Below are 25193 nucleotides of genomic sequence, written 5' to 3'. Positions count from 1 at the left end.
AAAAGATGGTTGTGGTGGTAAGGAATTGAATACAGCCCTCCTGACATTTAAGCCCTCCAACAGAATAGGTGTCCACATAGAAGAGTTGAAGGTGCAGAAGAATAAGACCTTCCAGGTACTATATACGCAGGCCTTTGTGGAGGTTGTCAGAAAAGGTCCAGGACTGTCACACTTGTGAGTCTCATGATCAGTGGCCCTCTTCAGGCCCACTGTAGAAAGCAGTTCTAGAACTTGAAATAAGTCTGGGCCATCTCTGATATTAACATCCACATAAAATGGTTAAGGTTGATTTTTTCTAAACAACAAGTACCAAAAGAAACCAACTTAAATAATAATAGATTGTGTGTGTGTGTGCACCTGTGTGTGTGTGTGTTTTGGAATTTGTGTACACCCACAAATTCCACCTGGAAAACTAACCTAAGGCTTTCAGTCTTTAACTATATTGAAATGGCATAAATTGAAGCTTTTCATTAAAGTGCCACATGGAGTATTTTAGAGTTAGTGTCCTTGTTTCAAAACTTAAAAAAGAAAAGGCCGGGAGAGTTCAAGTAATTTTTTTTAAAAAAAATTTCAGCCTGCAATAAAAGAACTAAGAAAATTAATGCACCCTGAACTCTCTTTCCAGCAAAGAGGAGAGCAGATGATCAGATTTAGAATCTGAAAAACAGAAAGGGGCCCTACTATGGGTTGTAAGAATGGAAATTGAAACAGAAATGCAACCAGCAAGCTTCATCTTGAACTTCTCAGAAATAGCCACTTTCTGTTTTCAGAAAACAAGGAAGGAGGAGTTAGGATAAATCTGGGGCTGCCTGATATTTTCTGGTTGGTGGCTATGTTAATCCTCACTCCATATGCTCTTACCAAGTTACTTACTTCTACGGAGTGAAGATGACCTAGACCAGGAAAAAAAAAACAACAAAGAAACCAACAAGATTCTACCACTTACCTGCTGTACCAAAAGATTCTCTTCTGTTTCTTAATGATGGTCTTCTCCTGTGAGAAGCAATAAAAGCCACAGGGGTGCCTGTTCATGTGCTCACAGAGAGGCAGTATAGCAGGGTGGTTAGAGACCTTGACCCAGAAGTCACTGGCTCTGCCACGTCCTAGCTGCCACGGTGTGAAGCAAGGTACTGAGCCTCATTATTTCCTAACTCTTTGGTTATTGAAAAGAAGGGGAGGGGGCAGGGGGCAAGAAGAGCGAAGCCAGAGGAGGAAGGGATAGAGGAGACTCCAGTTTGGGACAAGGAAGACTTACCATGTTGCTTTGGATGGTCTCCACCAGAACTGACCCCGGTTTCACTATATGGGAGGAGTTGTTCTGGGCTTTGAACCTGGGTGAGAAAAATCAGATCCAAGAATTAAGTAACATAATCCGTGGGACTGATGAAAGGGGATTTTCTAAGTCATGCAACATCTATGATTTATTTCCTAGATTCTTGATAACATTCACAATGTACAATATTCAAAATGTATAATTGGTCAATGTACAAAGAAACAAGAACTTGTGGTCCATTCTCAAGAGAAAAGACAATCAATGAAAAGTAACATGACACAACCCTGATGTTGGATTCACACTGCAAAATGTCTGTCTTCTGGTGGCAGTTCAAACCTCAGTTCGAGTCTGATATCCTCAGCTGGGCTGTTCACAGAATGCCCTGGGCGTGCGTGGTTTTGGAGGTCAGCCTGCGATTTGGGCCAAGTTTAGATAAAATTTGAGGCTCTCCCTCTCTGGCTCTCTGTTTTTTATCCAGCAGTTTGACTACCCCAAACTCTGTTCTCTATTTTCTAGCCCAGACAGACTAAGTTTTCTCAAGGTATTTTAGTTGACCCTCACACACCAAGTTTAGCTTGCCCTCAGTCTAAAAGTGATAAAATGGGGAAATGATCTCCTGCCTTCCCTTCTTCCAAGTGTCAACCACCCTCCAGAATCTGCTTGGTTTTATTCACTCTCCAGTGCCTTCCAACTGTCCGTTCATCTCCCTTGTTTCGTTGTTCAGAGTTTAGAGCTGTTTCCTGCCGGAGGGTCAGATCCAGTAAAAACTTACTAGGCTTTACATGGGAATCTTTTTGTAATCATCAAATAGAGAAGAAAGGGGAGAAGTGACACAGACTCCGCGTTCTGGCCATGATGGAATAGCTTGTATCAGGCTAGTCCAACTCTACAAGCAGCTATAAAAACTGGACAAAATACATAAAAAAGCCATTTGAATGCATTGAAGAATGCGGTCAGAAGACGAGGGGATACAAACCCTGAGCAAAGTAAACTTACTGAGGAAAGCTCCTCATGAGTTCTAGGCTTTTCCCCAAGGGCACTTTGTGGTACAGGGAATAGAGTCCAAGGAGCAGGTGGCAGCATCAGTTGGCTGAGGAGAAAGGGATTGGAGCTTAAGACCATAAGGGGAAAAATCCAAGGCAGGGTTGGAGTCCTGAGTCTATCTATTCAGAATGTTTCAGCGTCCTGCCCTTGGGTGAGTCATTCATCAATTCCTTTGTTTTCGAGGGATAGTAGTACATGAATTTTCAACTGTGCAAAGGATTTGTGTCCCTAGCTCCCATGTTGTTCAAGGGTCAACTGAATCTATAAACCAATTGTATTTCTATATACTATCAGTAATCCATTAGAAAATCAAATTAACAAATACCTTATTTACAATAAAATCAAAAATATCAAATACCTAAGAATAAATCTGATGAAAGATGATAAAAGATGCACAAGCACACTACAGAAAACTATAAAACATGTTTATGAAAAATTAACGAAGATCTAAATACATAGAGGGATGATAATGTTCATGGCTTGGAAAACTCAATGTTGTCTAGATATTAATTAGCCTCCAAATTAATCTGTAGATTCCATGTAATTTCAATCAAGATCTCAGCAAGTTTTTATTTTTTTGGTAGAAATTGAAAAACTAATTTTAAAATTTATATGGAAATTCAAAGGGCCAAAAAATAGGGACTTCCTTGGTTGGCGCAATGGTTAGGAATCTGCCTGCCAATTCAGGGGAGACAGGTTGGATCCCTGGTCCAGGAAGATCCCACATACCGTGGAGCAACTAAGCCTGTGTACCACAACTACCGACCCTGTGCTCTAGAGCTTGCAAGCCACAACTGCTGAGCCCACATTCTACAACTACTGAAGCCCACGCGCCCTAGAGCTTGTGCTCCACAACAAGAGATGCCACCGCAATGAGAAGCCCAAGCGCTGCAATGAAGAGTAGCCCCTGCTTGCCAAAACTAGAGAAAACCACGTGCAGCAACAAAGACCCAACACAGCCTAAATAAATAAATAAATAAAATAAACATTTAAAAAACAAAACAAAGAGCCAAAAATAGCCAAGATAAGCGTTCTGTCTGTCCGGGTGTTTTTTTCCCCCCATTAAAAATCACTTTATTGAGCAATCGCTGACATACAAAAAAGCATAAGTATGCATTTGTAAAACCATCACCATAGTCTATGCCATAAACATACTCAGCGTCTCCAAAAGTTTCCTCCCACCCTCTTTATTTTTTTATTTATTTACTTTTTTACATCTTTATTGGAGTATAATTGCTTTACAACGGTGTGTTAGTTTCTGCTTTATAACAAAGTGAATCAGTTATACATATACATATGTTCCCATATCTCCTCCCTCTTGCGTCTCCCTCCCACCCTCCCTATCCCACCCCTCCAGGCGGTCACAAAGCACTGAGTTGATCTCCCTGTGCTATGCGGCTGCTTCCCACTAGCTATCTACCTTACGTTTGGTAGTGTATATATGTCCATGCCTCTCTCTCGCTTTGTCACAGCGCACCCTTCCCCCTCCCCATATCCTCAAGTCCGTTCTCCAGTAGGTCTGTGTCTTTATTCCTGTCTTACCCCTAGGTTCTTCATGACATTTTTTTTCTTAAATTCCATATATATGTGTTAGCATACGGTATTTGTCTTTCTCTTTCTGACTTACTTCACTCTGTATGACAGACTCTAGGTCTATCCACCTCATTACAAACAGCTCAATTTCGTTTCTTTTTATGGCTGAGTAATATTCCATTGTATATATGTGCCACATCTTCTTTATCCATTCATCCGATGATGGACACTTAGGTTGCTTCCATCTCCTGGCTATTGTAAATAGAGCTGCAATGAACATTTTGGTACATGACTCTTTTTGAATTATGGTTTTCTCAGGGTATATGCCCAGTAGTGGGATTGCTGGGTCATATGGTAGCTCTATTTGTAGTTTTTTAAGGAACCTCCATACTGTTCTCCGTAGTGGCTGTATCAATTTACATTCCCACCAACAGTGCAAGAGGGCTCCATTTTCTCCACACCCTCTCCAGCATTTATTGTTTCTAGATTTTTTGATGACGGCCATTCTGACTGGTGTGAGATGATAGCTCATTGTAGTTTTGATTTGCATTTCTCTAATGATTAATGATGTTGAGCATTCATTCATGTGTTTGTTGGCAGTCTGTATATCTTCTTTGCAGAAATGTCTATTTAGGTCTTCTGCCCATATTTGGATTGGGTTGTTTGTTTTTTTGTTATTGAGCTGCATTAGCTGCTTATAAATTTTGGAGATTAATCCTTTGTCAGTTGCTTCATTTGTAAATATTTTCTCCCATTCTGAGGGTTGTCCTTTGGTCTTGTTTATGGTTTCCTTTGCTGTGCAAAAGCTTTGAAGTTTCATTAGGTCCCATTTATTTATTTTTGTTTTTATTACGATTTCTCTGGGAGGTGGGTCAAAAAAGATCTTGCTGTGATTTATGTCATAGAGTGTTCTGCCTATGTTTTCCTCTAAGAGTTTGATAGTGTCTGGCCTTACATTTAGGTCTCTAATCCATTTTGTGTTTATTTTTGTGTATGGTGTTAGGGAGTGTTCTAATTTCATTCTTTTACGTGTAGTTGTCCAGTTTTCCCAGCACCACTTATTGAAGAGGCGGTCCATTCTCCACTGTACATTCCTGCCTCCTTGATCAAAGATAAGGTGACCATATGTGTGTGGGTTTATCTCCGGGCTTTCTATCCTGTTTCATTGATCTATCTTTCTGTTTTTGTGCCAGTACCATACTGTCTTGATTACTGTAGTTTTGTAGTATAGTCTGAAGTCAGGGAGCCTGATTCCTCCAGCTCCGTTTTTTGTTCTCAAGATTGCTTTGGCTATTCGGGGTCTTTAGTGTTTCCATACAAATTGTGAATTTTTTTGTTCTAGTTCTGTGAAAAATACCAGTGGTAGTTTGATAGGGATTGCATTGAATCTGTAGATTGCTTTGGGTAGTAGAGTCATTTTCACAATGTTGGTTCTTCCAATCCAAGAACATGGTATATCTCTCCATCTCTTTGTATCATCTTTAATTTCTTTCATCAGTGTCTTATAATTTTCTGCATACAGGTCTTTTGTCTCCTTAGGTAGGTTTATTCCTAGATATTTTATTCTTTTTGTTGCAGTGGTAAATGGGAGTGTTTTCTTGATTTCACTTTCAGAATTTTCATCATTAGTGTGTAGGAATGCCAGAGATTTCTGTGCATTAATTTTGTATCCCGCTACTTTACCAAATTCATTGATTAGCTCTAATAGTTTTCTGGTAGCATCTTTAGGATTCTCTATGTATAGTATCATGTCATCTGCAAACAGTGACAGCTTTACTTCTTCTTTTCCAATTTGGATTCCTTTTATTTCCTTTTCTTCTCTGATGGCTGTGGCTAAAACTTCCAAAACAATGTTGAATAACAGTGGTGAGAGTGGGCAACCTTGTCTTGTTCCTGATCTTAGTGGAAATGCTTTCAATTTTTCACCATTGAGGACGATGTTGGCTGTGGGTTTGTCATATATGGCCTTTATTATGTTGAGGAGAGTTCCCTCTATGCCTACTTTCTGTAGGGTTTTTATCATAAATGGGTGTTGAATTTTGTCGAAAGCTTTCTCTGCATCTATTGAGATGACCATATGTTTTTTCTCCTTCACTTTGTTAATATGGTTATCACATTGATTGATTTGCGTATATTAAAGAATCCTTGCATTCCTGGAATAAACCCCACTCGATCATGGTGTATGATCCTTTTAATGTGCTGTTGTATTCTGTTTGCTAGTATTTTGTTGAGGATTTTTGCATCTATGTTCATCAGTGATATTGGCCTGTAGTTTTCTTTCTTTGTGACATCCTTGTCTGGTTTTGGTATCAAGGTGATGGTGGCCTCGTAGAATGAGTTTGGGAGTGTTCCTCCCTCTGCTATATTTTGGAAGAGTTTGAGAAGGATAGGTGTTAGCTCTTCTCTAAATGTTTGATAGAATTCGCGTGTGAAGCCATCTGGTCCTGGGCTTTTGTTTTTTGGAAGATTTTTAATCACAGTCTCAATTTCAGTACTTGTGATTGGTCTATTTATATTTTCTATTTCTTCCTGGTCCAGTCTCAGAATGTTATGCTTTTCTAAGAATTTTTCCATTTGTCCAGGTTGTCCATTTTATTAGCATAGAGTTGCTTGTAGTAATCTCTCATGATCCTTTGTATTTCTGCAGTGTCAGTTGTTACTTCTCCTTTTTCATTTCTATTTTCTTGATTTGAGTCTTCTTCCTTTTTTCCTTGATGAGTCTGGCTAATGGTTTAGCAATTTTGTTTACCTTCTCAAAGAACCAGCTTTTAGTTTTATTGATATTTGCTATTGTTCCTTTATGTCTTTTTCATTTATTTCTGATCTGATCTTTATGATTTCTTTCATTCTGCTAACTTTGGGGTTTTTTTGTTCTCCTTTATCTAATTGCTTTAGGTGTAAGGTTAGGTTGTTTATTTGAGATGTTTCTTGTTTCTGTGGTAGGATTGTATTGCTATAAACTTCCCTCTTGGAACTGCTTTTGCTGCATCCCATAGGTTTTGGGTTGTCGTGTTTTCATTGTCATTTGTGTGTAGGTATTTTTTGATTTCCTCTTTGATTTCTTCAGTGATCTCTTGGTTATTAAGTAGTGTATTGTTTAGCTTCCATGTATTTGTACTTTATACAGAATTTTTCCTGTCATTGATATCTAGTCTCATTACATTGTGGTCTGAAAAGATACTTGATATGATTTCAATTTTCTTAAATTTACCAAGGCTTGATTTGTGACCCAAGACATCATCTGTCCTAGATAATGTTCCATGAGCACTTGAGAAGAAAGTGTATTCTGTTATTTTTGGATGGAATGTCCTATAAATATCAATGAAGTCCACCTTATTTAATGTGTTATTTAAAGCTTGTGTTTCCTTATTTCTTTTCATTTTGGATGATCTGTCCATTGATGAAAGTGGGGTGTTAAAGTCCCCTACTCTGATTGTGTTACTGTTGATTTCCCCTTTTATGGCTGTTAGCATTTGCCTTATGTATTGAGGTGCTCCTATGTTGGGTGCATATATATTTATAACTGTTATATCTTCTTGGATTGATTCCTTGATCATTGTGTAGTGTCCTTCTATGTCTCTCATAATAGTCTTTATTTTAAAGCCTATTTTGTGTGATAGAAAAATTGCTACTCCAGCTTTCTTTGATTTCTATTTGCATGGAATATCTTTTTCCATCCCTTCACTTTCAGTCTGTATGTGTCCCTAGGTCTGAAGTGGGTCTCTTGTAGACAGCATTCATATGGGTCTTGTTTTTGTATCCATTCAGCCAGTCTATGTCTTTTGGTTGGAGCATTTAATCCATTGACATATAGAGTAATTATCAATGTATGTGTTCCTATTACCATTTTCTTAATTGTTTTGGGTTTGTTTTTGTACGTCTTTTCCTTCTCTTGTGTTTCCTGCCTAGAGAAGTTCCTTTAGCATTTGTTGTAAAGCTGGTTTGGTCGTGCTGAATTGTGTTAGCTTTTGCTTGTCTCTAATTATTTTAATTTCCCCGTTCGTTGAATCTGAATGATACCCTTGCTGGGTAGAAATAATCTTGGTTGTAGGTTTTCCCCTTTCATCACTTTAAATATGTCCTGCCACACCCTCTGGCTTGCAGAGTTTCTGCAGAAAAATCAGCTGTTAACTTTATGGGGATTCCCTTATATGTTATTTGTTGCTTTTCCCTTGCTGCTTTTAATATTTTTTATTTGTATTTAATTTTTGATAGTTTGATTAATATGTGTTTTGGTGTGTTTCTCTTTGGGTTTTCCTGTATGGTACTCTCTGTGCTTCCTGGAATTGATTGACTATTTCCTTTCCTATGTTAGGCAAGTTTTTGACTATAATCTCTTCAAATATTTTCTCAGACCCTTTCTTTTGCTCTTCTTCTTCTGGAATCCCTATAATTTGAATGTTGGTGCTTTTAATGTTGTCCCAGAGGTCTCTGAGACTGTCTTCAATTCTTTTCATTCTTTTTTCTTTATTCTGCTCCCTGCCAGTTATATCCACCATTTCATCTTCCAGCTCACTTATCCATTCTTCTGCCTCAGTTACTCTGTTATCAATTCCTTCTAGAGTATTTTTAATTTCAGGAATTGTGTTGTTCGTCACTAGTTGTTTGCTCTTTAGTTCTTCTAGATTCTGTTAAATGTTGTATTTTCTCCATTCTGTTTCCGAAATTTTGGATCCTACTTTACTATCAGTACTCCGAATTCTTTTTCAGGTAGGTTGCCTATTTTTTCTTCATTTATTTGGTCTGGTACATTTTTACCTTGCTCCTTTGTCTGTAACATTTTTTTTTGTCCTTTCATGTTTTTGTTTTTTTGATGAGTGGTGCTGTATTCCTGTCTTACTTGTCTGTCCTGTTATGTCCAGCACAGGAGTTTGCAGGCAGTTGGATAGAGCTGGGTCTTGGTCCTGAGATGAGGACCTCCAGGAGGACCTCACTCCAATTGATGATCCCTGGGGTCTGAGGTTCTCTGTTAGTCCAGCAGCTTGGACTCAGAGCTCCCACCACAGGAGCTCAGGCCTGACCTGCAGCCTGGGAACCAAATCCCACAAGCCAGTCAAGTGGTGTTCCTCCCATCCCCTTAGGTGACTGTGATCCCCCAGTGGTGCCTGGTAGGTGCCCTAGTTGTGAGGAGATGCGAATTCCGCATTCCCCTAGTATGCCATCTTGACTCCACCTCCCATTTTCAGTTAATTTTTGAGCGAGGTGTATGTTGAGGTTCATTTTTTTTTGCCTATGAATGTCCAATTCCTCCAGCACAATTTGTTGAAAAGACTAACCTTTCTTCATTGAATTGTTTTTGCACCTTTGTCAAAAACCTATTGGCCAAACCATGGTCTTTCAGTAGGTTCTGCTGGTTAGATCCAGTTGTGGTGATACAACATTTAGCTCCTAGGCAAATGCTGTTGTAATTGAATATTTCTTCTTTTTCAGTGGCAGGGTAGAAATATACAGTTAAATCTGTTTTTTTCTGGACTTTTCAAGTAACTCTATTAGCCCTTAGTGAGCACATATGTATGACTAATTAGTAAGATGTATTTGGATCTTTCTATTTCATATAACATAGCTTGAAGTTGTGGGTCCCCATAGATATGAACTTTTACAAGTATGGCCCATACTTTTTCCTGGCACAGTGTATAATCCATGAATGTGAACCATTTGCTGTTGGATAAATACTCAAATTCATGTCTTCTTGATATAGTTCCATTCATGTGATCCTAGCAAATAGAAAGAATGATATATGTATCAAGATGACAAAGACCTTTTTAACACTTCAATTTTTAAAAAATGAATCTGAAAATGATCAGCTTTTTAGACTTCCTATGGCCCTCCCAACACCTAGCAGTACATTTGTAATGATGCGGTGCATCAGCTCCCTAGTGGGAGCTCTAAGCTTCAGCGGCTTCGGGAAACAAAGAACTGATGCCTCCTATTTACTGTTTTTTGACTTCTAACTTTTTATTCTCAACACCTTGGTTTTACTGAGAACTGCTCCTGTTTTGTTCCAGTACCTGAGGCTATAGAGGATGTTAATTTGCATGGCTGCAGAACGCAGTTTTAACCTTTTTCTTAGAAATGCCACAAGTCAGTAGGATTTCTGTTGTCATGCTATTTTAGTTCTCTACAAATATCACAACATGGCAAGACAAATTGCTGCAGTGTCAGGAATTAACTTTGTCTTCTGATTAAGGAGTATTCATTTTCATTCATTGGATTGTATGCCTGGACGATCAGATATGTAGATTTAATACATTTTAAAGATCTTGCATTCTTCACTTTATATGCAGATATGTGAAAAATGAAATCTTTTGAGATTTAGAACGGATCCACTTAATTTGCATTTTGTATAACTTTTCATAACATTAAGATTAAGTTGTCAATCAAAACTAATAGAATAAAATAAAAATTTCCTACATCATTAACAGAGAGTTGTTCACAAGGTAATGGTGGATTTGCACAATTCGTAATCAAAATTTATGATACCAGGTTGAAAATATAATAAATGACTTGATCACCAAAAAAAAAGTGTGTGCGTGTGTGCGTGTGTATGTGTGTGTGTGTATATTCCTTCCAGTCCGTCATGATAAGAAGCTTTTTTCATGATATTCTTAATATATGGGAGTGATCTATTCTCTAAGAATCACTGGGTTATTTTTAGGACAGTGGGATTATTTTAGATCAAAATAATGACAATATCAGATTCTTGAAAACTCCAAGATCTGTTTTCTCCTAAGGAGACCTATAATAATGTGTGTTGTTGAAAACTTTGCTGGTGTCTTGCCTTTTATATTAGCTGGATTCACAGAAAAAATGAAGATCTCAGTTAGACAATGTTACTTATGGCCTAATAATTTATGTGCAGCAACAAGAATCTTATACACTGCCAGTGGGATGTAAATTGGCACAAAACCATGGAAAACAATTTGGAGAAAACCACCTCTTCAGCAAAACCACTTTTGGAAAGCCGCAAATGGCAAAATAGAACATTCACTCATCCTGCAAGCCAGTAATCTCACTATATAACATATCCTAAAAATTTCTTGTGCATATACTCTAGGGGAGAATGTACAATAATTTTTACACAGCATTGCTAATAATAGCAAAACACTGGAAGCAACCCAATGTCCATCAACAGTATAATGGAGAAATAAAGTTGTGATATACAGCGGAAGAAATAATTTGTGATTATACTCAATAACATGGATGAATCCCCTAAATATAATGTTGACCAGAAGAGACAGATCGCAGAAGAATGTATGCATTCTAATTTGAGATAGACAAAGTTCAAAGTTGATTAAACTAGACAATATATTTTAGAGTACATATGTAAGTAATAAATATATTAAAAGAAACAAGGGGATAGTTATCACTAAAACTAAATAACCTAACTATATAACCACTAAAATTCATAATAGTGGTTAATATTCTGGAGGAGAGAGGGGATGAGTTCAGGATATGGTAGAGGAAAGTTCTGGAGTATATTTTGTTGTCTGGCCTGGGTACATGAGTGTTGACTACTAACCATTCCTTAGACATTACACATGTGTTTGTACACTACATTTATTCTCTACCTCAATAAAACTTGTAGAGGAAAGGTACTTTAGTTTCATGTTTTTAGTGTCTCAGTTCCCTATATCCGCAGGAGGTGTAGGGGTTGGAGGATGGAGAGTTCACAGGTAACAGCTGAAGGAAACAGAAATGGCCCTTTCACAAAAGGCAACCCCAAAACGGGCTTTCCTTTCATCCAAGTCTAGTCTAGGCCTGTTTGAAACAATCACTCTGGGTCTGCCAAGATGAGAAAGTAATGGCAGGCATGGATTTAAGCAGAAGTAGGAAACACCTGTTTCCAAAATGGCGGACTTGGTTCTGGGGCTCAGAGTTTGCAAACTGCCAATGGTGGGGAGGGGCTCATATGGGCCATGGACATGTGTTTATGATTGGACCCACATGTGTTTATGATTTTTAAGCTAGTTGGTAGCAACTTCAAAACATGAGATTTCACATGAGAATCTTAAATTTCAGTTCCTCTTGAAAAATCAAACCTGGTAGCATTGGGTGCCCATTTAGATGGAACATTCACTCTTCAGTTCAGCACGGTTCTCATCACCCCCCATTGGCTGACACCGAACTTGCTTATTTACGTGAGTGGACTGACCTCTGAAGGCATGAGCAGCACCTGGTTTGTGGGTTCTGTGACCACAGAAATGTGGCCCTTTTGCTTCTAGTACTCCAGAAACAAGCCTGGGTACGGCAGAGGCCATAGGAATGCCCATGGAGGCTGGATGCTATGTGATGCGCTCTCTGAAGCAGCCGTGATGAGGGCCCCTGCATGGATCTGGTACGGAGGGATGAGGTTCAGCAGATATGGCTCAGGCCTCACAGCAGCTTGACGGGGGGGAATGCCAGCAGGGATCATGATGGATGGCTAACTCTCCTCTCCCATTTTCCTGGATGACGAAAGCGGAGGATCCTGGTATGACACAAGGAAGAGTGGGTGGCGAGGGGAGGAAGCAATAGAAACATACTGGTATTGGCCATATCATTGATCTTGAAAAGGTAGGCTGAGAAACGGATTTGACTTGAAGAAAAAAAAGAAATATGACTTTTTTTGCACCTTGATTACTGTGGGAACATTCATTCATGCTTTTTATGTGGTGTTTTACGATGACCTTTTTTTTTTTTTTTGCGGTACGCGGTCCTCTCACTGTTGTGGCCTCTCCCGTTGCGGAGCACAGGCTCCGGACGCGCAGGCTCAGCGGCCATGGCTCACGGGCCCAGCCGCTCCGCGGCATGTGGGATCTTCCCGGACCGGGGCACGAACCCGTGTCCCCTGCATCGGCAGGCGGACTCTCAACCACTGCGCCTCCAGGGAAGCCCTACGATGACCTATTTTGATGGAAGTTAAAAAGAATATTAACGTCTAAATGTTTCCAGTCCCTCTCTCTCCTCCCATTTAGAAAAGAGAATCTTGTGTTTGCTAGTCTATCTTCTCTCTCTTCCTCACCCTCTGTTTATCAGTCCCAGAACAATTCCTATACTTGCAAATGCCAGAGCAGAATCAGAAATGGGTGAGGAAAAAGCCCAGATGACAGGAGGAGAGGGGAAATGAAGGAAAGAAGCCAAATTGAGTTCATAATAAAGCGCGGGAGAGAGGGGAGGGGTGAAAAGGAGAGGGGACTGGGTGGAAAGAGGGTGGGAGGTGGGTTGACAGGTGAATCAGCCTGAGGACCAGGTGGTAAGCAAGAAACCGGTGGAGGACAGGAAGGTAAAGACCAGCATGCTTCCATCGTGAAATAAATAAGACCCCCTCCTTAATATTTAAAATTTATTTGATATTTATAACAGACACAATTTAAAGATTGGAATCACTATTTGGCAGTAGGTGGGGACTGGGAGACTGAATTCTTATTTGAACCTGATGCCGTTACTTACGGAAACAGGGCAATGAGGATCCAGGACTCATAAGGGTTACCCCATAGCATGGAATCCAACAGACCCAGAATCCGTAGAGGGAAGGTAGGGACTTTGAATTAAGGGGAGGGACCTTGGGTTTCCCTGGTGGCGCAGTGGTTGAGAGTCCGCCTGCCGATGTAGAGGACACGGGGTTCGTGTCCCGGTCCGGGAAGATCCCACATGCCGCGGAGCGGCTGGGCCCGTGAGCCGTGGCCGCTGGGCCTGCGCGTCCGGACCCTGTGCTCCGCAACGGGAGAGGCCACAACAGTGAGAGGCCCACATACCGAAAAAAAAAAAAAAAAAAAAAAAAAAAAGAGGAGAGACCTGCCCAATTTTAGAACTGGGCGGGCAAATGAGCAGATGCCAGTGGAACAGACAAGATGTGGGCAATGTCCTGAATCCAAAGGGAGTCAGTAAGGCTGGTGCAAACAGGGATGCGATCAATCAGAGCTACAGCAGCAGCTGAGCGCTCTCTCCATTTCTCTACTGCCTGCAGGGGCAGGAGGCTCTCGTGGTTGGGAAGGAGGTCAGATGAAGTCAGGGAAACGCTGAGCTGAGCTGCTGCTGGGTCACTAAAAGGTCCTAAAAGGGAGAATATTTGGTTAAACGTTTTCCACTTATTTGCCTCACCTGACCGTGCCTCACTGTTGATTGATGGGTGTTTATTTATTTGGAATATAAACGTGTTGATTTTTATGATAGCTGTCCTGTCAGTCATGCCACTCTAAGTATTGGAATTCAAATATATTCCAATTAAACTCATTTAAATTCTATGCATATTTGCAAAATGCCTATTGTTTATATAGTATTTGAATTTTGCCAATTGTGCCAACAGTGTTCTTTACAGCATTTTTCCTATATCCAGGATTGCATCCAGGATCACACATTGCGTTTAGTTGTCATGTCTCTTTAGTCCCCTTTTTTTGGAACAGCTCTGCCTTCTTTTGTCTTTCATGACCCTGCTATTTTGAAGGGTGTAAGACAGTTGTTGCATAGAATGTTCCTCATAGTACATAATAATCTTCTTAATACTAAGAAAGATACAGAGAGAGAGAATCTTAGTGCTGAAGGAACCTGTGAAATTATTCCACATTGCTTAATTTTACAGATGAGAAATCTAGTGTATAAGCTAATTTAAAATTAATTTTAAAAGAGTAATCCAGACATTATAATCTCATTAGGCAGCTGGCACATAAAAAAGGTTTGATGAGGGCTGTAGTATATTCAGAGGATTCCATGAAGGAATCAGGAGGCTGAAGGCTGGTGGGACTTGGATAGAGAGAACACAGAGCATCAGGTGCCTCATGAACAGGACTCCCCTCAGTGACAGGCACCACTTTGTTACATTTTCCAAAGACGGCCATAATAATAGGTCTTTCTAGGACTTGGCCACTTCCTTATCAAGTGAGGAGTCCAAGTCCCTTCCTCCTCGAATTTGGCCAAACTTGTGACTGTTTTCATAAATAGAATGCAGTGGCAGTGACATTGAGTGGCTTCCAAGGCTAGGTTAGAAAAGCCCATGCAGCTTTTGCCTGATTCCCCTGGAATTCAGCCACCATGCTTTGAGGAAGCCCAAGCAGCTCACAGAAAGGCTCAAAGTATTAGGCTCACAGGCGTGGTTGAGCTGCTTGGCAACAGCCAGTGCCAACTTTCCAGCCGTGTGAATGAGAAATCTTGAAGGCAGGTCCTCCAGACCCCGGTCAAACAGCCCCACCTAACACCACGGAGAAGAGAATAGCTGTTTCCACGGGCACTTGCCCAAGTTGTAGATTTGTAAGGAAAAAGGAAAATATTGTTGACATGTACACACTGCTATATTTAAAATGGATAACCGGGCTTCCCTGGTGGCGCAGTGGTTGAGAGTCTGCCTGCCGATGCGGCGGACGCGGGTTCGTGCCCCGGTGCAGGAGGATCCCACATGCCGTGGAGCGGCTGGGCCTGTGGGCCATGGCCACTGAGCCTGCGGGTCCGGAGCCTGTGCTCCGCGGCCGGAGAGGCCACAACAGTGAGAGGCCGACGTACAGAAAAAAAAAAAAAAAAAAAAAAGGATAACCAACAAGGCCCTACTGTATAGCACAGGGAACTCTGCTCAATATTATGTAACAACTTAAATGGGAAAAGAATTTGAAAAAGGATACATGTATATGTATAACTGAATCACTTTGCTGTACACCTGAAACTAACGCAACATTGTTAAGCAACTTTACTCCAATATAAAATAAAAAGTTTCAAAACATAAATAAATAAGAACAATTAAAAAAAAGAAAATATTGTAACTGTCTTAAGCATCTAAGCTGTGTTTGTGGTTTTTTGCTGCACAGCTGTAGATAAACAAAATGCTGGCTAACCTTCGGGTGTCCTGTGAGGAGGAGGCAAGAAACCAGGAGTGAGGTGCTTAGAATCCTTCAGACACACGAGCTTCCCTGGTGGTGCAGTGGTTAAGAATCCACCTACCAATGCAGGGGACATGGGTTCGAGCCCTAGTCTGAGAAGATCCCACATGCCGTGGAGCAACTAAGCCCATGTACCACAACTACTGAGCCCGTGAGCCACAACTACTGAGCCCTTGTGCCACAACTACTGAAGCCCGTGCACCTAGAGCCCGTGCTCCTCAACAAGAGAAGCCACCACAATGAGAAGCCCATGCACCGCAACAAAGAGTAGCCCCCACTCGCCGCAACTAGAGAAAGGCCACGCACAGCAACGAAGACCCAACGCAGCCAAAAAATAAACAAATAAATAAAATTCAAAAAAAAAAAGAATCCTTCAGACACAAAACCAAATATAGGGTCCCAGTTCAAGCATACTACAACTGCAGGGACCCGACCAAAAGAATTTAAACAGAGGGCTCTTTGCATCTACTGGACCTCATAATCAAGACACAGAAGCCACCCCTGAAAGGCTGCAGCTGAGAAACTCTGAGTGTCATCCCAGGCTCCCTGCGTGGCCCCAAGGAGCTTTGCTGGATTAACCATTCAGCTTCCTACACTCCATCCTCATCCTTCACACTAAACACCACATCTCTTCCATCCGCTGTCTGCCTCACCCTAAGTGCTTAACTCCAGGTTTTTGAAACTGTGGCACTTGAAAATGTGAATGGTGAGCAGGCCCAGAGCCTGCAAAGGCAGTCAGAGCCATTGTGCCTAAGACCAACCCACTGCCACAAGAGCCATTACACCAAGAACCCAAGTCCTAAGGCTATCTCAGGAAAATAAGAGCTACTCTACAGTAAAGACTTCCCAAATGCAGGGTGGGATTTTTCTCCCACAGGTCAATCCCACCCTGCATTTGGGAAGCCCCTTGACAGCCATAGAAAGAGCTTTCAATCTTTTCTAAAATTTATTAGCGACTCGTTTTCCTTTTCTCTCCGTCTAGGGAGTAGTTGAAAGACTTCATTGCAACTGATAAGCTGTAATTAGGGACTTATGGTTTCCCTAGAGTTTAGGACCAATAGCTACAGAATCTTATTAGAAAATGTAATTAATGTATTCCCATTACATTTTCACTTACTAGTGGGGAAACTAGAATAGTGATGGGAGGCTTTTCACAAAAGTGAAAAAAGTTAGGTAAATTATCATTTTTTAAGCCTCATTACAAAAGAAAAACACTCTTTTAATGCAATCTTGTTCAGCTAAATGAATAAAATGCTTCTCTGCATTAAAAACAAAATGTCATCTCTCTTCCTCATTTTAAAACAAATTAAGTCTGAATAAGATATTACAGCTTCCAGTGAAATCAGTTCCTCCTGGATTGGGAAAAATATAATCTTGGTTATAAAGAGCAAATGAAACAAACATTACCATGGCTAAGAGACAACGTTAACATCTGATTATTGAAGGGAGGGATGATATTTCACACAGTTCTGTCCATGCTGTGAGAGTAGACATTAAAGTTACTGTACTAAGACATATCCCCACCCATCTACCAAAATGATAAAAATTCCACAAATGAAAATTCACTAATTTTCAGTAAACCTTTTTGCATTTAGAATCAACCTGTTAAACTACTATTATTCCTGGAAAGAGTACTATAACGGTTATGACCACTTTTTGAGGTTTCATCTTGAACCTTTTGAAATAAAGAATTGCTGCCTTAAAAAGCTAAAGCAGGGCTTCCCTGGTGGCGCAGTGGTTGAGAGTCCGCCTGCCGATGCAGGGGACACGGGTTCGTGCCCCGGGCCGGGAAGATCCCACATGCCGCGGAGCGGCTGGGCCCGTGAGCCATGGCCGCTGAGCCTGCGCGTCCGGAGCCTGTGCTCCGCAGCGGGACAGGCCACAGCAGTGAGAGGCCCGCATACCGCAAAAAAGAAAAAAGAAAGATATGTAATAAGCACTGTGACACCTGTAATTTCTGTGCAGTAGGAGAATTCTTTTCCAATTCAAATGCAACCCATATGTTATTTTTCCTACAGAGGCTTCAGGAACATTCAGAATAGAGATAGAAAGCACCAGCAATATGTAAATCGAGAAACTATTCCCAGTTAATGAGTATATATTGGCAAGCATTTTGCCAAGCTTACTTAACAAAGCAAATCTCCTAAGAAATAAAATCGACGAGACCCTGTTTTATAACATCTGAACCTGTACATCTGCAAATCAAAAAACAGAACTCTGAAATTGGCAACAAGTGCCTTGATACAAGGAAGCAGCTGTTTAAGGCCAGAGCTGCAAGGAGCAGGAATAGCTCCCAGTAGAATCTGAACAAGCAGAAAAGGGTGCAGAGCCAAAAAGGAACAATTCACTAATTTGCAGTAAGGATAGATTGAAGTTAATCCCCAAACACCACAATATAGCGTTTTTACTTATTCTGCCTATCGATCTATCATTTAGCTATTGAGTTAAAGGAATGGTAAGTTATTGTTTATCAGTGTGAGTTCAGGCATTCTCAATCCTTTGATTAACTTTACAAAAATTAGAAAAAATTTCTCAAATATTATAGACAGCTACCTCAATCGATTCTACCTGTCTACAAATTGCAAAGGTAATCAATATCCTGGTGCTCAGAATGAGCCCACCAGATAAGCATTTTTCCTTATAGAATTTTCCCTTAACAGGTTCATTTCTGTCTGAGTGCACTATACACACTACGAGCACACATTCTCCCTTATTTTGTATTCCCAGGTACTGGTACCATGGCTGACATAGGTTAGGCATTCCATAAGTCTTCTATCCTGTGAATGAGTCAAAAGGATGCCATATCTCCTTTCAGCTAAACCCTAAAAGTGAAGTAGTTGAGTGTTTTAAGGGTAGGAGGGAGGGAGACACAAGAGGGAAGAGATATGGGAACATATGTATATGTATAATTGATTCACTTTGTCATAAAGCAGAAACTAACACACATTGTAAAGCAATTATACTCCAATAAAGATGTAAAAAAAATGGTGGGTACATAATCTATCTTGCTGTTGGTGATAAATGTCATACAATAAAATTATTGATACAACACATTTAAAAAATGTGTTCTTGCAGAGCAGATGGATCTAAGTGGAGTCAAAGAGAACTCTGAGATATTCTTTTCTCACTTCTGGTTTAGCTTGGAATCCAGAAAATAATGGTAATGAAGAGAAAAGGTGTGGGGTTTCGGTTCATGCAAAAGAGCATTCTTTTCCAAAGGCGCATCGGGTTAAACTTGCACACCTTATTTGTCAGAAACTTCCGATGCTGTATCTCTAGGCCAAAGTGAGCCAAAAAACACTTTTCCTAATCAAATTCAGATTGATTTGGGTCGATAGCTCAAAACTAGAATCTGAATGAGGGCTCTTTGTGTCAGATTTTAGTTAGGCTATTTAAGCCATAAAGTACTTGTTATCTTTCCTCATGTACTCCTCCCAAAACAGAAAAGTAGATATTTCCTTTTCTGATAAAGACATATGCCAAAGTCATAATGGCTGCTTAAAATGGGGAAGAAGGCAGAAAAAAAATTATTTTAATTAACACTTGGAAGATAGGCATCGTTACACATTTTTTTTTTTTTTTTTTTTTGGCTGTACGCGGGCCTCTCACTGTTGTGGCCTCTCCCGTTGCGGAGCACAGGCTCGGGACGCACAGGCTCAGCGGCCATGGCTCACGGGCCCAGCCACTCCGCGGCATGTGGGATCTTCCCGGACCGGGGCACGAACCCGTGTCCCCTGCATCGGCAGGCGGACGCTCAACCACTGCGCCACCAGCGAAGCCCCCACATATTTTTGATCAAAGTATTTGGAGGCTTCCCTGGTGGCGCAGTGGTTAAGAATCCACCTGCCAATGCAGGAGACATGGGTTTGAGTCCTGGTCCGGGAAGGTCCCACATAACATGGAGCAACTAAACCCGTGCGCCACAACTACTGAGCCTGAGCTCCAGAGCCCGCGAGCCACAATTACTGAGCCTGTGCTCCTAGAGCCGGTGCTCCGCAACAGAGAAGCCACCACAATGAGAAGCCCAGGCACCGCAATGAAGAGTAGCCCCTGCTCGCCGCAACTAGAGAAATCCCGCGCGCAGCAGTGAAGACCCAAGGCAGCCAAAAATAAAAATAAGTTAAAAAAAAAAAAAGTATTTGGAACTAGACTGAATGTCAACACCATCAGTAGTTGTCACCATTTGTATTGACACAGCAAGGTAAAATTGTTACTCTGGGCTCAAGGAAAAGTAATGAATAGTGACAGTAAAGTCTTTTATTATTTGGTAAGTTGAATTATACAGAGGAAACTCTTTTCAAATTAGTCAGAGAGGTGGCGCATGCAAACATGATCCTTTCAGAAGGACTGAAATGATAATATTCGAACTCTCTTTAATTTGATTAAAATACCCTCTTTTAGTCCTTAGGAAAGATCTGGTCTCTGAGAGACCATATTTATCATTCTCAGACAATGCTTTTGTGCAGTGACTGTAAGTAATAGAACAGTTCTTAAGCTAGAACCAGAAATATGCTAGCTTGTGGGAAGCCTAACTGAATTCAAACCAAGAGGCAGGAGGGCTCAGAAACGACCTGATAGTTGTAAACACAACCTCTGCCTGGTGTCATACGGTTTGACTGGCAGACAGAAAGGGCTGGGTCAATTTTCATATTTTATAATACTGTGCTAGTTAGACGCTTTTTATTATATGGGATGGAGCCTCAGTCACTGAGTTTTAAAAAAAATGGCAAATCCTACAGATGCACAAGAACCAAGCCCTGAAAGTCGTCAGGATCTGAGACAGGTCTTTTAACCACGTACGCCTGGCTTTTACTCTTGGCTAGTGAAGGCTGCCTCTCACGAGGTCTTGCTTTACTGGGACGTATCTGTTTTATCATCCTGCTTCCTTATTTTTAGATGAGGAGACTAGTTCCTCTGCATACCGCTATTGTAATGATTAATGAATGTTACTAAAAAGCACTTAGAGCAAGCATGCATTTCTTTAATCCATTCATCCTCTCTTCTCAGAGTGTTTCTCTTTCTTTAAACCTCCCACGCTTCCTGCCCCAACCTCATTCTCAGCTGATGACTTACTTGCTTTATATTTCACTGCGAATCCAAAAGCAATGAGAAGAGGATGTCCATAAACCCCACCACGACCTCAACTTGCTAACAAGTGTCTGTGCCTGGGTACCCTGCCTGCCATCCTGGTACCACGGAGGAGGTCTGCCTGTGTATCCCTCCGCTCATACGTTAGGCCCCCTCCCTCTCTTCTACACAAGGACACCATCCCAGCGATACTCCTCTCTCTTCCCTGTATCATCATTTCCCCCTCTCTAGTAGATCATGCCCACCAACATACGAACAAAGTGTAATTGATCCTGCCATGAAAAAATCAAAATCAAAAGCCCTCTCTGGACCCTCACATCCGCCTCTGGCTACCACCACATTTATCTCTTTCCCTTTAGACCAGAACTTGCAGAAAGAATTTTCTATTCTGTTTCCAATTCCTCTTCTCACATACTGCCTTGAAACCACTCCCACCGAGCTTTCATCCCCCCACGCCTCCACCAAAACTACTGCTGTCGAGGCTCTTAACAATTTCCAAACCCAGCTGGTCTCCCCTGGCTATCTGCAGTATCTGTCACGGTCGACCATCCCCTACTCCTTCACTTTGCCTTCCCACTCCTAGTTTCCCCCCATCTCACTGGGTTCTCAACCTCAGTTTCATATCCTGGTGTTTCTTCACCTCCCAGATCTCTAAATAGTGGTGTTGAGACAGGAAGGGGGCAGAGCACGACCGTTGAGGACACCACATAAACTGGTTAGAACCAACCAAGTCCAAGATGGCAGTCGCGGTCGACTTCCGGTAGACCTTGAGCCTCAGTATACACTCATTGAAACACATCAGCACAAGCTAAATGACACACCCACAGGCGCCATGACAGTTCCAAGGCCGACCACAAAAGGTCAAAAGGTGGGCGGTGGCCCAATTCCTGGAAATCCCCATCCTTCCCCAAAAGAGCTGGAATACTCTTCCCACTCATTATCCTATGAAATTACCCACCCTCATAAAAACTGACAACCCCTTACCTTGGGGCCTCTAACCTTCCGAGATGGCCCACATTCTGTTTGTGAAGTGTGTATCTCCCTGAATAAATCTTCTTTCACTTAACTATGGCTCACTCTTGAATTCTTTCCTGTGCAAATCCAAGAACCCACACTGGGTGGCCGTCCCAGGGACTCTTTTGAGACCTGAGATGTGACCATCCTTTCTGTCCTGCAACAGCGTGACCCAGGGATAGTCGTTAGACCTTTTTTTTCTCTACCTACTTCTCCCTAGTTGGTCTCTTTGTATGTCACATGCTGGCATTCTCAATTATATGCCTGCAGGACAGTTCTCTCCACTTTTATGCCTAGTAGGCACCTCAAACTTATACCCAACTGAACACCTGATCTTCCCCCCTACAACCTGCTTCCCCACGGTTTCCCTTGTCACAGGAAATGGCAACTCTATCCTTCTGGTTGCTCTGTCAGCCTTGGTTCCCCTCCTTCTCTGAACCCTAGTTCTAACTGGTCAGCAAATCCTGACAGATCCATCTTTAAAACATGTCCAAAACTTGCCACCCGTCAATGGAAATTCTAACAATTTCCATTGCTACTGCCTCCGTCCCAGCTTCCATTGCCTGCCCCCCTGGGGTGTTACAGTAGTTGTTCGGCTACCCTGGGCTCCGACACTCTGCTCTCAGCACAGCAGCCAGAGGGAGCTTCTAAAAAGGAAATCAGAGTATGTCACTCTTCTACTTCCCACACCCAAGGACTCAAGTCACTGCATTTGACTTGAGAGGAAAGGCTGAAGTCATTACGGTCGCCTCTAAACAAAACCCAACACAAACTAGCCCTTCCCTCTACCCATTAGCCTCTGACCTCGTCTCCTCTATTCTCCTTATTGCCACACTCCAAACCAGCCACTCTGGCTGCCAGGGCCTTGGCACTGGCTCTTCCCTCAGCCTAGAATGCATTTCCACGTGGCTCACTGCCTGACCTCTCTCTGGTGCTTATTCAAATATCACATTCTCCAAGAGGTCTTCCTGACCGTTTAAAATCCTACTCTCCTCCAGCCCACCCCCCTTTCCTGACTTATTATCCTCCAGAGCATTTATCACTATTTAATATTCTACTTATCTCACTTGTTTGAAAAATTGCCTCCACGTGAGAATGGAAGTTTCGTGAGAGCAGGGTTTTGTTTTGTTTCTACATTTTCAGTGTGTGGGAGAGCACTTGGAACAAAGTAGCTCCTCAAGAAATATTCAGTGACTGGCACAAGATCAATGGTCCATGAATGTCATTGATAATTGTCACCTGCTCTCAACTGACCAGTTTTGCTTCCCTGAGCAGGGAGAAATTCAAGGGGAAATTTCAGTGACAAGGGAACGTAGGCTAAGCAAACTCCCAGGGTGTCTGTGTTTTGCGGCACACACCGCTGTCTGCTCAAGCTGCTGTCATGGCATTCAGCACATCTGAGTTCCACCCTGAGAAGCTGGTGAACTGTGTGCTCTGCTTGCCCCTCTGCCCTGTCCCCTGTTCCTCACCCAGAGTTAGAACTGACCTCTGTATGGAGAAGGGAGGGGTCAGGGGGCTACCATGTCAGAAAAGATCAGAAAAACAATGGATGGAAACCGAAGCGTCTGGAAGGATCATCAGGCTGTTAATGGCAGTTTTCTCTGGGAGGGTATCTTTTATGTTGTGTAGTTTGCTTGTCTGAGTTTTCTGTAATAAACAAATAGAAGAAAAAGGTTTGAAAACTTTATTTTATGAAAATAAGAAAGAAAAGTTACATTTGGAGATTCTTCTGCCAGCAGTGTGTCTCTAAAGTGTCCAGAATGACAAGTGCCCCAGGATTGGAAGCTACTGCCCTGGGGGCAAGTGCGCCCCTAGACAGGGCCTGAAATGCATCCATTCCATCCTCAATGGGCAGGAGGCTTGCCTGACTACTTCTGCTTGCTGTGACGCCATGATCACCGAGCAGCATTCTGATAATTTAGTATCCCAGGAAAATTGCCTACTGGGAGAGGCACACAGCATTCGTCTTCTGAGTTACATTTTCTTCAGTAAAAATTAATGTATTCGTTTTCTGGATTTGGTTTTTAAGATGATGAAATTTTTTTGCCGAGAACAACCTCAAAGCCGTCTTATTCAGAAATCTTGTGTCAGTCTGGTTAACACGTTTGCCCTCATATGTCCTTGGCTGGAGGCGAGCTCTGTGTCTCACCTGGTGGTGAGAAGTGGATCTGAATTTCAGGTAACAGCTGAACCCAATGATGGCTGCCTGGTGAAAGATCAACTATTTTGTTGCAACTATGGTGAGCAAGAGAAGGGAGACTCCACTGAAAGAAGCAAATGTGCCTTACGATAACGGGGAAGTAACTAAACCTCACTTTGGTGGATGGCTAACATTTATTTCACGCCTGCGGCTGCACATTTTAATCTTCTCCTTCTTGGAGGCTGAACGACATTATTTATGCCTGGCAACGGACTATGTCTCTTCAACTTTATTTGCATAAAGATCTCCTGGGGATGTTAGTTCACTTGGAATCCCAGGCCCCACTCTCAGACTCTGCTTTTGGCCAGCACAATGGAGAGTGGCCCTAACTCAGGGCAACTCAGTCACGCACTTCAAATCCAGCAAGGCTCAGCCCCCTCTCCTTGTTCTGCTTTCCTCAGTCTGTTTCTGCTCTTCTTACCTCCTGATCTCTGGTCTATTTGTCCTGTAGCTTCTCCCCCGGGCCCTCAGGACTGATGCCTGTTAAGCCTTCTTCAGCACTGAGCTTAGCTTCTTTCTTTAGTCCATCCTTACTCCTCGGAACCCATGGTTTGAGATCATCCCAACCCTAATCCTAGGCCCATGATGGAATGAGAATAGAGGCTGGGAGCCATTGCCACAGGCAAATGTATTCATGTTCAGAGTCCAGAAAAGAAATAAAGGAATTTGCATATTTCAATAAGAACCCCAGGAGATTCTGTTATAGTGTGCATTTGGGGGGACGTCTTTGGATCACATTTTGAAAAACATTTTATAAGGCAATATGCATTTTTCAAACTACAGATCATAATCCACTCGTGGGCCATAACATCAATTTAGTGGGTCACTACCAGCGTTAAAAACTAATGAATAGGGGAGGAGCTTCAAGATGGCAGAGGAGTAAGAAGTGGAGATCACCTTCCTCCCCACAAATACACCAGAAATACATCTACATGTGGGACAACTCCTACAGAACACTTAGTGAACGCTGGCAGAAGACCTCAGACCTCCCAAAAGGCAAGAAACTCCCCACGTACCTGGGTAGGCCAAAAGAAAAAAGAATAAACAGAGACAAAAGGATAGGGACGGGACCTGCACCAGGGGAGGGAGCTGTGAAGGAGGAAAGGTTACCACACACTAGGAAGCCCCTTCGCGGGCGGAGACTGCGGGTGGTGGAGGGGGAAAGCTTCGGAGCCACAGAGGAGAGCACAGCAACAGG

This window comes from Tursiops truncatus, chromosome 2, assembly GCF_011762595.2.
Source record: "Tursiops truncatus isolate mTurTru1 chromosome 2, mTurTru1.mat.Y, whole genome shotgun sequence".
NCBI lineage: Eukaryota > Metazoa > Chordata > Mammalia > Artiodactyla > Delphinidae > Tursiops > Tursiops truncatus.
The sequence above is the reverse complement of the archived record's forward strand: the minus strand, read 5'-3'. Positions refer to the sequence as shown.